General features: G+C 38.4%; 1 long non-coding RNA gene across 1 annotated transcript in view; it reads right to left on the minus strand.

Moving 5' to 3' along the window:
- Window positions 1-11293, minus strand: part of LOC110676764 — a 298353-nt gene extending 287060 nt beyond the window's left edge. The window contains exons 1-2 of the long non-coding RNA XR_002500700.1: window positions 10225-11293; window positions 9800-9862 (exon numbers count right to left, since the gene is read on the minus strand). This is a non-coding gene — a long non-coding RNA (uncharacterized LOC110676764). The remainder of the gene's footprint in view (window positions 1-9799; window positions 9863-10224) is intronic.
- Window positions 11294-11875: the final 582 nt, after the last annotated feature.

Raw genomic sequence — 11875 nt, forward strand, 5'->3', positions numbered from 1 at the left:
GTGCCTGCTAATGATTCCGAATACTAATGTGTAGAAAGTATCGACCGCTTCGTTGAAGATTTCATCCCAGTTCAACAGATGTAGATCATCAATAACGGCTTCATAGTTACATCGTCGAAAATCAAAATCTTGGCCTACTGCAACGTCTAGATTCTCGCTGGCACTACGCGTGGCTAGGCGTAGCACAAACGGTTTATGATGACGGTCAGTTGGTAAAATAGCTGATGGCGCTTCAAGTAGTTCCACCTCACTACTGTTTACAAAAGCCAAGTCGAGCAATCTGCCGTTGGAATTACGCACGTTACAAATCTGCTGTAGTCCAGTAGCGATCATGTTTTCAGCAAAAGAAAGCTCCTGCTCAGTCGAGGCATTCGTCGGAATGTAGGAGTTGATGTCGTCATCGTATGACCATAGTAAATGTGGCAGATTGTAGTCACCAACAATCACTACAGAATCGCCGAAACTTGTTTTGTTGATAATTTGTTCAACACAATCGGAATGTGCGGCATATTTACCGGGATCGCTGTTGGGTCTCAAATAGATTCCACAAACATAGACGGATTTGTTCGACGAGGATACTTTTAGAGCAACCTGTTCCAACGAGTCAGATCTGTTCAGCTGAACAGCCATGCTAGCAATAGACTTCTTGACAGCGATGAGTGTTCCCCCTCCTCTTTGGAAACGACTAGTCATACTGCTTCGGTCGCATCGATAGATGTTATAGTCGGACGACAGTTCAGTGTTCCTCACATCGCTGCGAAGCCACGTTTCCGTCAGCACGATAACGTCATAGTCACAAGAAGCGATCAGTAAGTGAAAATCGTTAGTTTTCGTACACATTCCGCCGACGTTTTGGTAGTAACTAGTAAGTGGAACGATAGGTGCTCTCGGGAACGGCGTAACGGTGGGCGATGGCGGAACGGGGAACGATGGCGGAATGATGTGAGATATAGCGTGATGCACGGACGTAGCAGTTGTCGTTAACTCTTCGGAAACTAACGAGGAAGGATGGACGATGCTATCGGTGTCTCGGTCTGGATGATTGGGTTGGGTGTCACAGCTTTCGGCCTCCAAAAAAAACTGTTTCTTATTCCCAACACTTTCAAATTCTCGGAAGCGTATTCCACGTGGCCAAGTTTCCGGTGCCAGAGCGATGGTTTTGAGTTCAAGTGGTATTCCAATTTTGTACGAAACAAAAGTTAGCGTTAGCGTTAGAATGTGTTTAGTAACTGCTCTAAACCGGTGTGGATATCCCATATAGAGGCAATCCTAGACAATTTTCTGGAAGAATATGTAATGTATGCATGTTTTGTTTCATAGAATACATGGAATTATCCCTGCTGTTTTTTTATTTATCCAAAAGTCAAAGTTAGGTCAAAGGAGACAAATTACAACAAAAAATATTTATCTCTCTTTAAATGTTAAGTTTTCTTAGCTCCATTTCAACTCGATTAGATTTGACGAATATGCACAATGTAACAAATTTACTCACAAAATGTTTAATAAAAATCGACTAACGTTCGATTCAGTCAGAGTGGACCAAACGCTTTAAGGGGCCACGTGCATTCCAATGAACGAAATATTAAGTTCAAAATTCGAAAACAAAAATCATAACTTAATTATTTGTACTGGTCAGTCAAATCACCAACACCACCAAAAAATCCGAAAATATACGAATGATTAATTTTTGAACACTTAAAACATTTTTTTAATGATAGCATCCTTAAAAATAAATTTATTTAACAATAAATTTCAAAGTTTTTTCTTCTTCAATAACAAACAATTATCTGTTTTGTTCTTAACGTGTAAACATAAGAAAAAAAAATCAACAAAATTGATGATTTATATTTGATTGCCATGAAAATCAAGAATGTTTATCAAAATTCAACACTCAAAATTTGATTTAATTCAATGATCTGAAAGTGCCTTTAATCATGTAAGTCAGATATGAAAAAATAATTTATTTAACCTTAACGTGAAGATAAATCGAAGCGAAAGTTTAAATTTTCAAGAGCACGGATCTGGAGAACCGAACATCCGTTCAGGCTGAAAACTTAATCGATTGGTCACAAGCTGGTGGTGACCAATCGATTAGGTTTTCAGCTCAAACGGATGTTTGGTTCTCCAGATCCGTGCTCTTGAAAATTTGAACTTTGGCTTCGATTCATCTTCACCTTAAGGGGAAAATGCCCTTTCCCTTAAAATGGAATTCAGATTTATGGACATCAGCGACATACCCACAATATTTTTCTTGAGAACGTTTTGTATGTTTTCCTATAAATGATATATTAGGGAAATCAGGGCAAGTAGCAAATTATCGAATTACAAATACGAAGTTAAGATACCTCTAACTAATAAAAGAATTATGTATGCTAAAAGAAACCTAGCAGGAATCACGAGATGAGAGTTTAATTCCTAAGTTGAACAGACCTAAATATATTTCCAAAGCCTTTTTTGGAATTTCTCGGGATATATCTTCAAGCGTTTGTTTTGAGATTTTACACTACCTTTTAAAGTAATTTTTTCAAGAATTTTGATTTAGATACCTTCAACAATTCAGTCTGGATTTTTTCTATGGATAACCATATCAGGAATCATCTATCCAAAAAATATTTCATGGATTTCCCTTGGACTACAGCATTCCCATTTAGAGCAACTTCAAGATTTGGGAATTCTTTCAGGAATTCCTCCAATTTTTCTCCAAAAATCACCAAAATTTCTCAATGAAGTCTTCAAATATATTCTGCAGCCATTCAAGAAAGTTTCGAGGAAATCTTTGAGATTGTGTTGAAGATTATTTTTTAAATCTGAAATTTGGAAATAAGCACCCAAGAGTAACCTCAGATGAAACTTGTGTAAGTTCTAAGTACGCCTTGATGCATTCTTACGAGGATCTCTGAAAGCCCTCCTAAATTTTTGATTAGACTTCCTAGAATATTCTTGATAAATTGTTAAGATGACAGAAAAAAACATAAGAATATCTAAATAATATCCTACAAAATGTTTTGAAGAAATTACTTGAAGAAATTCGAACCGATGTTTTGATTTTTTATTATAGATTTTAAGTATACATGGAGATTAGGAAATTGTATTTGAAAATTTATTAGAGAAATATACGAAACGCAACAACAATATTTTGATGGAATGCTGGAGAAATTCCAAGAGAAATTTCTGGAGGAACTTAATGAGGAATCCTTTACCAAAAATATAAACTTGCCTTTACCAAAAATATAAACTTGCATTAAAACAGTTATCAAGACTCTAAAAATTTTTGCTTACCTGAGAAATTTTCTTTTTTTTTTTTGTGCCTGTTGAATTTGTTGCTCTTTTCCTATAAAGTTTATCATTTTTGCGTAACAGGCAAACAAACAGTTTTCATAAAAATATTAATGTTTTCAATGTATTAACTGCTCATGAACGACACCCAACTGGAACTGTACTTGCCTTTACCAATATGGCAATCTTAAGTTCTTATTCCTTGTCCAAACATGTTTTATGCTGATCAACTAAGGACTGAACATGTCAACTGGCGTTTTGATAGCGGCGCAGCCGAATTTTTTTTGAATGAGGTCATTTTGTGTCCCAAAAATGACATAGTCTACCATGTACTGATTCAAAATAATTTCCCTTAGTGTAGCCGAAATTTCCTGAGAACTCCAGGTTTTCCTGGTTTTTCCAGGTAGTAGACACCCTGAACTAGGCCAAATGGAACTGTGTGAAGCTAACCGGAAAAACTCGCATTTGTTTTATTTATTGCGATTCTTTCATTTTTTTTCGTTCTGCGGTAGCAGCCAAGTTCTTCAAAAATATCAATTTTTTTAATCGTTAGATATCAGTTTTTGGTCCATATCTTCTTAATCGGAAGTTTATTCTAAAGCCGAAATGGGTCAAAAAAAGAAATTTCCATAGATTTTAGTGTGAAATATAACTAAAAAGTAAAAAAATCGAAACTTTATCGCTAGACCACCGAATATGAAAATATGGAGCAAATACTAATCTCTAGTGAGAAAACATGCGATGTACATTTGGTTACAGTGTCTTACCGATTTTGGCAACAACGCGTGATTTTCATGTTGCCAAAATGGGGATGTTGCCTAATGTGGGAATTTTGGAATACTTATGTTTTTATCATTCCAATCTCCAAAAGTATCAGAAAATGAATGGCAACTATTACGAATAATGTGAAAAATGTCTGGGACCCTTTTCAGTTCAGCTTTGGACTGAAAAGCAGAGACATCATGTACTGATTACCACCATCTAAAAATCACAATTGTTGTACACAGTGTAAGGTAAGCATGGTATTACTTTCAGTGGATTCTACCCCATTACCCCGAATTCCATTACCCCGAATATACCATTACCCCGAATTCCATCACCCCGAATGCTATTTCCCCGAATTCACAATTATCTTGACATGATGATATTGATGACATTTCACCATGATATTGGAATTCGGGGTAATGTCATTCGGTGTGATGGGTCGTTCGGGATTTTGGAATTCGGAGTAATGGCGTTCGGGTTAATGGAATTCGGGGTAATGGGATTCGGGGTAATGGGGTAGAATCCTTTCAGTGACCATTTGCGAGTGTTCTTCTTCTTCTTTCTGGCGTTACGTCCCCACTGGGACAGAGCCTGCTTCTCAGCTTAGTGTTCTTATGAGCACTTCCACAGTTATTAACTGAGAACTTACTATGCCAATGACCATTTTTGCATGTGTATATCGTGTGGCAGGTACGAATATACTCTATGCCCTGGGAAGTCGAGAAAATTTCCAACCCGAAAAGATCCTCGACCGGTGGGATTCGAACCCACGACCCTCAGCTTGGTCATGCTGAACAGCTGCGCGTTTACCGCTACGGCTAACTGGGCCCCTATTTGCGAGTGTTCTTGAGTGCAAAAATTTGTCTCCTCGACTAATGATCGATAACACTGTTATGTACGCCGAACAATGTAGTTAACAGGTCGAGGCGACTAATTTATATTTATATTCTCTTATATCACTCCAACTGTCGCAAACATATGGTCAGAAAAACTTCCGACAGCTGAAGAAGCGTCAATCTCGTCTAGATTGCTAGAGATAACACAAGTTTTAACGATGTTAAATGAGTGTTGAACATGGGCTCTTCCTTCACTCGCTCTTAAAATTTGGGGTTTGGCTTCAATTCATCTTCACCTTAGGAAACAAACATTTTGGAAATAAAATTTCTCGATTGGACCCCCTTTTGGAAATTATCTAAAATTTTTAAAAACTCTCAGAATCCAATACCGGCATTGAAAGCTCAAAAACTTGCTATGCAGTTTGAAAGCGCGCACAACTTCAATTTAGGACTTACTAGTCCAATAGAAAATCAATTTACTCAGGACTTCGATAACATTCTCAATCAAGAGAATGTTTTCGAAAATTTCTGGGAGACTGATTTGGCAGAAGTGCGAACTATTATTGAAAAATCAAAAATATGAAAGCTCCTGACGACGATGGAACTTTCCACATCCTCGTCAAGAAACTCTCAAAAAGTAGCTTACCATTCTTAGGTTATATATTTAACAAATGTTTTGAATTGGCATATTTTCCTGACAAATGGCAAAATACTAAGGTTGTACCAATTTTGAAACCAGACAAAAATCCTGCAGAAGCTTCTAGCTATCGTCCAATAAGTTTACTTACTTTAACAGTAAACTTTTTGAAAAGGTCTTTTTGAACAGAAGGAAGGTTTACATCAACGAAAATTTAATTTTTGCCAATTCTGTTCATCCGCCAACTGGATTCCGCCATGGACATTAGACCACTTATCAACTTTTACGTGTAACAAATTTGATTCGTTTCAACAAATCTGAAGGCTATTCTACTGGACTTGCTCTTCTAGACTTAGAAAAAGCATTCGACAGTGTTTGGCATGAAGGCTTGATTGTAAAATTAGAAAAAAACTTTAATTTTCCAACATACATTGTTAGAATAATTATCAGAACTCCAGGTCTGAAAGACTTACTGTAAGAGCTGCTGTACCTCAAAGCAGCGTTTTGGGACCAATGTTATACAATATTTTCACATCTTCTTCTTCTTCTTGGCATGACGTCCTCACTGGGACAGAGCCTGCTTCTCAGCTTAGTGTTCTTATGAGCACTTTCACAGTTATTAACTGAGAGCTTTCTTTGCCAAAGTTGCCATTTTCGCATTCGTACATCGTGTGGCAGGTACGATGATACTCTATGCCCAGGGAAATCAAGGAAATTTCCATTACGAAAAATATTGGACCGACAGGGAATCGAACCCAGACACCTTCAGCATGACTTTGCTTTGTAGCCGCGGACTCTAACCACTCGGGTAAGGAAGGCCCCGTATATACGTATTTTCACATCTGAATTACCTTAGGGATATCAAAAATCCTTATTTGCTGATGACACAGGCCGCTCCGCCAAAGGACTAAGCCTGCATTTCATCTGTTTGCCAAAAAGTGCGAGTTGGAAACTAAATGATCATCATTTTTTTTTTTAAATTATGGCCATAAATCACAGAAATCTTTTGAGAGATGAATGTTCTGGCCTATACTTACGCTCCAAACATTTTTTTTAAATATTGTACATCTTGTCTGCTTCGTTTACCAACACAGGCTTTATAAAAATGTTATGGAAAATATGTGTGATAACATTTTTTGTTGCCAATTTGTTATCAAACATGTCTGTCACAGATACAATGATAACAAATTTAGTTTCATTCGATTTAAAATGATAACAGCGATAATTAAATTAGTCATCCATTTGATATCATTCCGTTATCCAACTTTGCTCGGGGTAGTGTCCAAAGGAATTAAATTCCGTGTAATAAAACAAAAAAGATTCCTCTTGGTACTCATCAATGTTGGCCAAAATCACATTCCTTGGCAAAGTTTTTCGGCATATTCTAAACTAGAATTGATCGAGATTTATGTTTTGGTTCCAATAAAATTGACAGGTTATGTACTGACCATATTCGTATATTTGTCTCACATTCTATGGGATTTCCTATATACGTAGGACCGTTATGGGAATATTTTCATATAAAGTCCCTTACAACTTGCAATCGATCGTAGAAGAAACCGTTCATGGATCTCGATTACACACCCCAATGTGCAATAGGGTGGGAGACTTAATTCCCTTTTCCTAATGCGATTTTATCTCTAATGGGAAATCAAATGCCGATGGTATTTCAACATAGGCTCTCCGAGAGACATGTTTTGCATGAGGTATTCAAACTTTCGTTTTTATATGACATGTTTACATGTTAAGCACTTAATAATTATTAGTGACACTGGATTCCTTTAAAAACATGTAATAAAAAAGGAGTTATTGAATTCCTAAAAATGTATTATAATATAAAGATTGATCAACATTGAGCTTGAGCTTGAGCTTGATTAGCCGCCCGTGGATGCACTCCAGTATCGCCAGATCAGCTGCACTTACACAAGGAACCAACTGAATGACTGCTTGGGACTAACAGGCATCCTCAGTGTATAAGTGCTGGTGATCTTCTATTTTTAGGCAACAATGGCACCTGCCACGTCAGAATGCAGACCAATGAGGGGAAGGGGGAGGAATTGATGATGCATTGAACTGACTCCCACGTAGACCGTATATTCCACTGCATCCACGTCAGTTCATGCGGGAGTGTATGGATTGGGGGAAAGGCATGGCAGAGAGGTTTGCTTTTGTGGTTAGCAGACTGCCTATGTATCAGGTGTAAGAAAGGCGTGCGCGTGGAAGTAGGAAGCGTTAGGGAAACGGTTTCTTGTCCGTCTCTGGTTCTAGCGTTTTGCTATGAACGAATAGTTTGAGTGAGATATATTTAGAATGGAAGATAGAAGCAAGTGAGAGATATACAACTACAAAGTACGAGGAAAGGGACGGGCCTGGGATTGAACCCATGACCTTCTGCATATGAAGCAGAAGAGGTAGCCATCAGACCACCAACCCCGTCCATAATATAAAGATTGATCAACATTTGCTAGAAAGTACAGTTTTTTTCATATTGAGATATCCGATTTCACGTTTTGGTATACACACTAAGAGAGTTTTGAATTGTGCGTTTGCGTTTTCATTGTAAAATAAACATATTGAAATCTCCAAGTAGGGTAATTTGCCCATTATTGCGGTATTCCCTATTATTGCGGTATGAGAATTAAACCCTCATTATACATCGAAAACTCTATTTTTTATGGATTTTATTGATGATGATAAAAGCTTATAGTATTCCCAAGCTGTACCAGATAAATGCTTTAAAAATTAAACGATTATGATTGTTGTAAGAACATTTTGAAATGATGCATCAAGAAAAGCCTATATTTTTAACCAGTCCCTCTATCTACGGGCGGGTTTTCATAAGTGTGTATTTTAAGTTTAAAAACCAAAATTATTATATGCAACGGGTATATCAGTTCAGTATGGATGTAGTTTCATGATGGATATTGAATTTTTAATAAAAGTTCTATATTTTTTAGAATAAGCATATACCGCAATAATAGGACAATGAAAATATCTTTTTGCCTATTATTGTGGTATCTGTAAATCACATTCAAAAATTCGATATTTCAATATTCATTTTAAATGTAATTGCTGGAAACATTAATCATATTATTAGGATACTATTTTTGGACACAATTTTGTGTCAATCATACATTTATTTAGTCAAACAATAGATTTATGTTTATTTTTACCCTGTAGTTGCTCTTATTTACAAATATATTGCATATAAATAATGTTTTACCGAAAAATCACGTAAACTGATTGAAAATCGGAGCACATGCCAAAAATACGCTGGAAAAACAAGATATAAGATGATCGCAAGGAAACATTCTTTTGAAATTGCATTGGATTGATGAAAGCTAGTGAAAAAAGCACCAAAATTGTAGGTTATACTTAAGGCAACAAATTCATTATATAGCGACTACTGGTCTTAGATGGAAGAACCTTGTCTATTTACTTTAACATTGTCCAGCTACGACGGAAAAGGAGACGAAACCGGCAGAAAATAATTCGATTATGTTGATTTGTTTTCGAATCGTGACATAAAATAATAAATTAGTTTTCTTTATAGATATGTCCAAAGTCACACAAACTGACAGTACCGTGCAGTGTCATTAACATGTAGAGAGCATAATTTCAATGCTCGAACATTGTGTGGCATTGAACATATACTGAATGTAATAAAATCTATGATTTTTTGTATACCGCAATAATAGGACGGCACTACCGCAATAATAGGACGAAATACCGCAATAATAGGACAGAAAAAGAGCTTCAGATTTATGTTAAAAAATGTATGTTTGATTCCAAAATTTACTTTTTTACTTCACTATACTCCAGATAAAGGATAGTTTTAACACTTCACATTGCAATATACAATAATATTTAGGTTTTGGGCACTGTAATACGATTTATACTTCAACACCGTGCTTAAGTCCTCCATAATAGGACGGATACCCTAGTGTTAGTTTAAAACGCAGATTAGACACAAACTTATCAATTTTTTTAAAGCTATTAAAAACATCTGCCTGAAATTTCGATTAAAATACCTTCAGTAAACTGCTCTTAAAATATGATTCGTTGTACGATTTCATGAACTTCTAGCACTGTCATTATCATTCGAATAGTCAAAGTATTTCACAAAATTACTCAGAAAAAAAAACTGTCTGGACTTTCAAAACAATGGGATGGGAATAAGTTCTTACTTCTCAATTCACTGAATAATATCGAACGGTGGAAAATTGCCAGGAAACATCGCGATAGACACTGTTTAAGAGAATCTGTTTGAAATTTTAAAGTTTACCTTGAATTAGCTCTGGATATCAGTTCCCAAATTTACTGAAAAATTCTCGGCATCCAGATGATTCTGCAAGAAACAGAAAACGAAAAAATCTACCATCACTAACACATCACATGGAAATTCTTCTATTACTTATATATATTCATCGCATGCATTAACACCTGCATTTTCCAAGTCCTTCGAGTCGTGTTTTGCCAACAGTCCATTATTTAAACACCTCACCGCCTAGGGCCGGATTTATTGTTCCGTTCAAGAGTTCCTTTTCGTACACCTGATCCACACGCCAAGTTCATCGCCCCAAGCCGAGAGCCCTCGGCTGCTTCAAGTGTGTTTAATCAATAAAAACTAATTATCACACCCCACACCGTCTTTCAGCTGTACACGGATTGCAATTGCAATTTTGCTTCCATAAGCTTCCGAACACTCACCATTAGCACTGAAACGTTGTTGCCCTTTTGTAGCCTTATTGCTGGATGGAAATGGGATGGACGATGTTTTTATTGTAGTCGTAGCGCGTAAACATAAATATTGCCAAACGCTTCGCGTTTCATACGGATCATCATCATCGCAAAACAGGTGACCAAAAACGCGGGGCTATCTACCGATGTTGTTATTGCTGCGGTTGATATCCCTTGAAATCCGAACGCGTGTTCCCTGCCGAATCCACTGCGAACAACACTACGACGACATGACCAGACAGACAGACAGGTGGCCTGTGCTGAAGGGTGCGTCCGAATGTTTGTTTTGGTCAATCCTTTCACTCTTCGCACTCTTCGTTCTGTCCACCCCGACCTTTACTCCGGGTTTTCTTCGTTTTCGCTCTTGACTTCGCTGACTGACTGACTGCCAAACAGCAGAAGTCCTTCACCACCAGGAGAGGGGTCACGTTTCTCCTTGTCCTATTCTTCTTCTGCTTCTGCTTGCTGGTGTTCACACGCACAACCCCTTCTCGCTGCCGCCATCGCCAACCCCTGGATTTACACATCCTTGCTTGCGAATCGGACAGAGGCCCGAAATCAACAACAACCTCCGCAGCTGACCAACAACCAACCGGAGAAACGGTCAAGGAGCAAGGCCTGCAGAAAACACACCGCACTTCTCACATTTTGCACATTCGGACCGTCATCGTCTCGGCGACGTAGACTGTTGATGTTGTTATCGTCGAACGACGTCGACGTCGAGACATCGGTCTTCACTTCCCTGCTACATGGTGTTCAATTGGTGGACACGGGACACTACAGCACTTCATCCACGCTTCACGCACTAATCTGCGACTATCCTTGTGCACTCAGCAAAAAATGCTTCTTCAAATTATTTGCGCGCTCGGTACGCACTCATCGCGAGAACACTTGCCCACCACCCAAAACGGTAGCAGTAGGCTGCGACCCCGTGAAGGGATAACCGCCTCAGCGGCCAACCCGTCCAGGGAGCGACCCGAAAAAGGTTCCGCTGCGTTCGCTGCCTGATTCGCGTATGCATGCATAAACAAAGTGAGACGGCATAATGATGTAAAAAGTTACGAAGCAATTATTTCACACCAGAATGAAGTTATCACCGAATGAAATATTAAAAGGAAAAATTATTTTCGTATATAGAAATATATGCAAATTAAGACACGGGGGTGCTCTCTCGTTCTCTCTCCCTCTCGCTCACTCACTCATACACGTGCGTATGCAGTAGCAGTAGGTGGGAGCGGGAGAGATCGAACGCACCACCACACATGACGCAAGGAGCAACTCTCGTTCTCTCTCACCGATACAAGCGAACCAGCGGAACTGAAGTCCTCGGCCGGAGTGTTAACTACACAAGGACACCAGGTCCTGCCACAGTCGTGCCCCGGTTACTTGCTCACTTGCCATTGAAACGGCAAGGAGGAAGTGCGCACGATGCAACGGACGTCGATGAATGAGTTGGATTAGGGTGGTGGCGGGCAATGAAAGCGAGCTAATGAGTAGTGAGTGGGTGGCTGATGGGTGGGAAAATTTGTTCGTTCGCAGTGCAATGCTTCGTGTGGCAGTGAGATAGGGTTGCTCACTAGAAATGCTTGGTCACACAGCAGTTACACGATATAATGAGAAA

Source organism: Aedes aegypti, chromosome 2 (genome assembly GCF_002204515.2).
Source record: "Aedes aegypti strain LVP_AGWG chromosome 2, AaegL5.0 Primary Assembly, whole genome shotgun sequence".
NCBI lineage: Eukaryota > Metazoa > Arthropoda > Insecta > Diptera > Culicidae > Aedes > Aedes aegypti.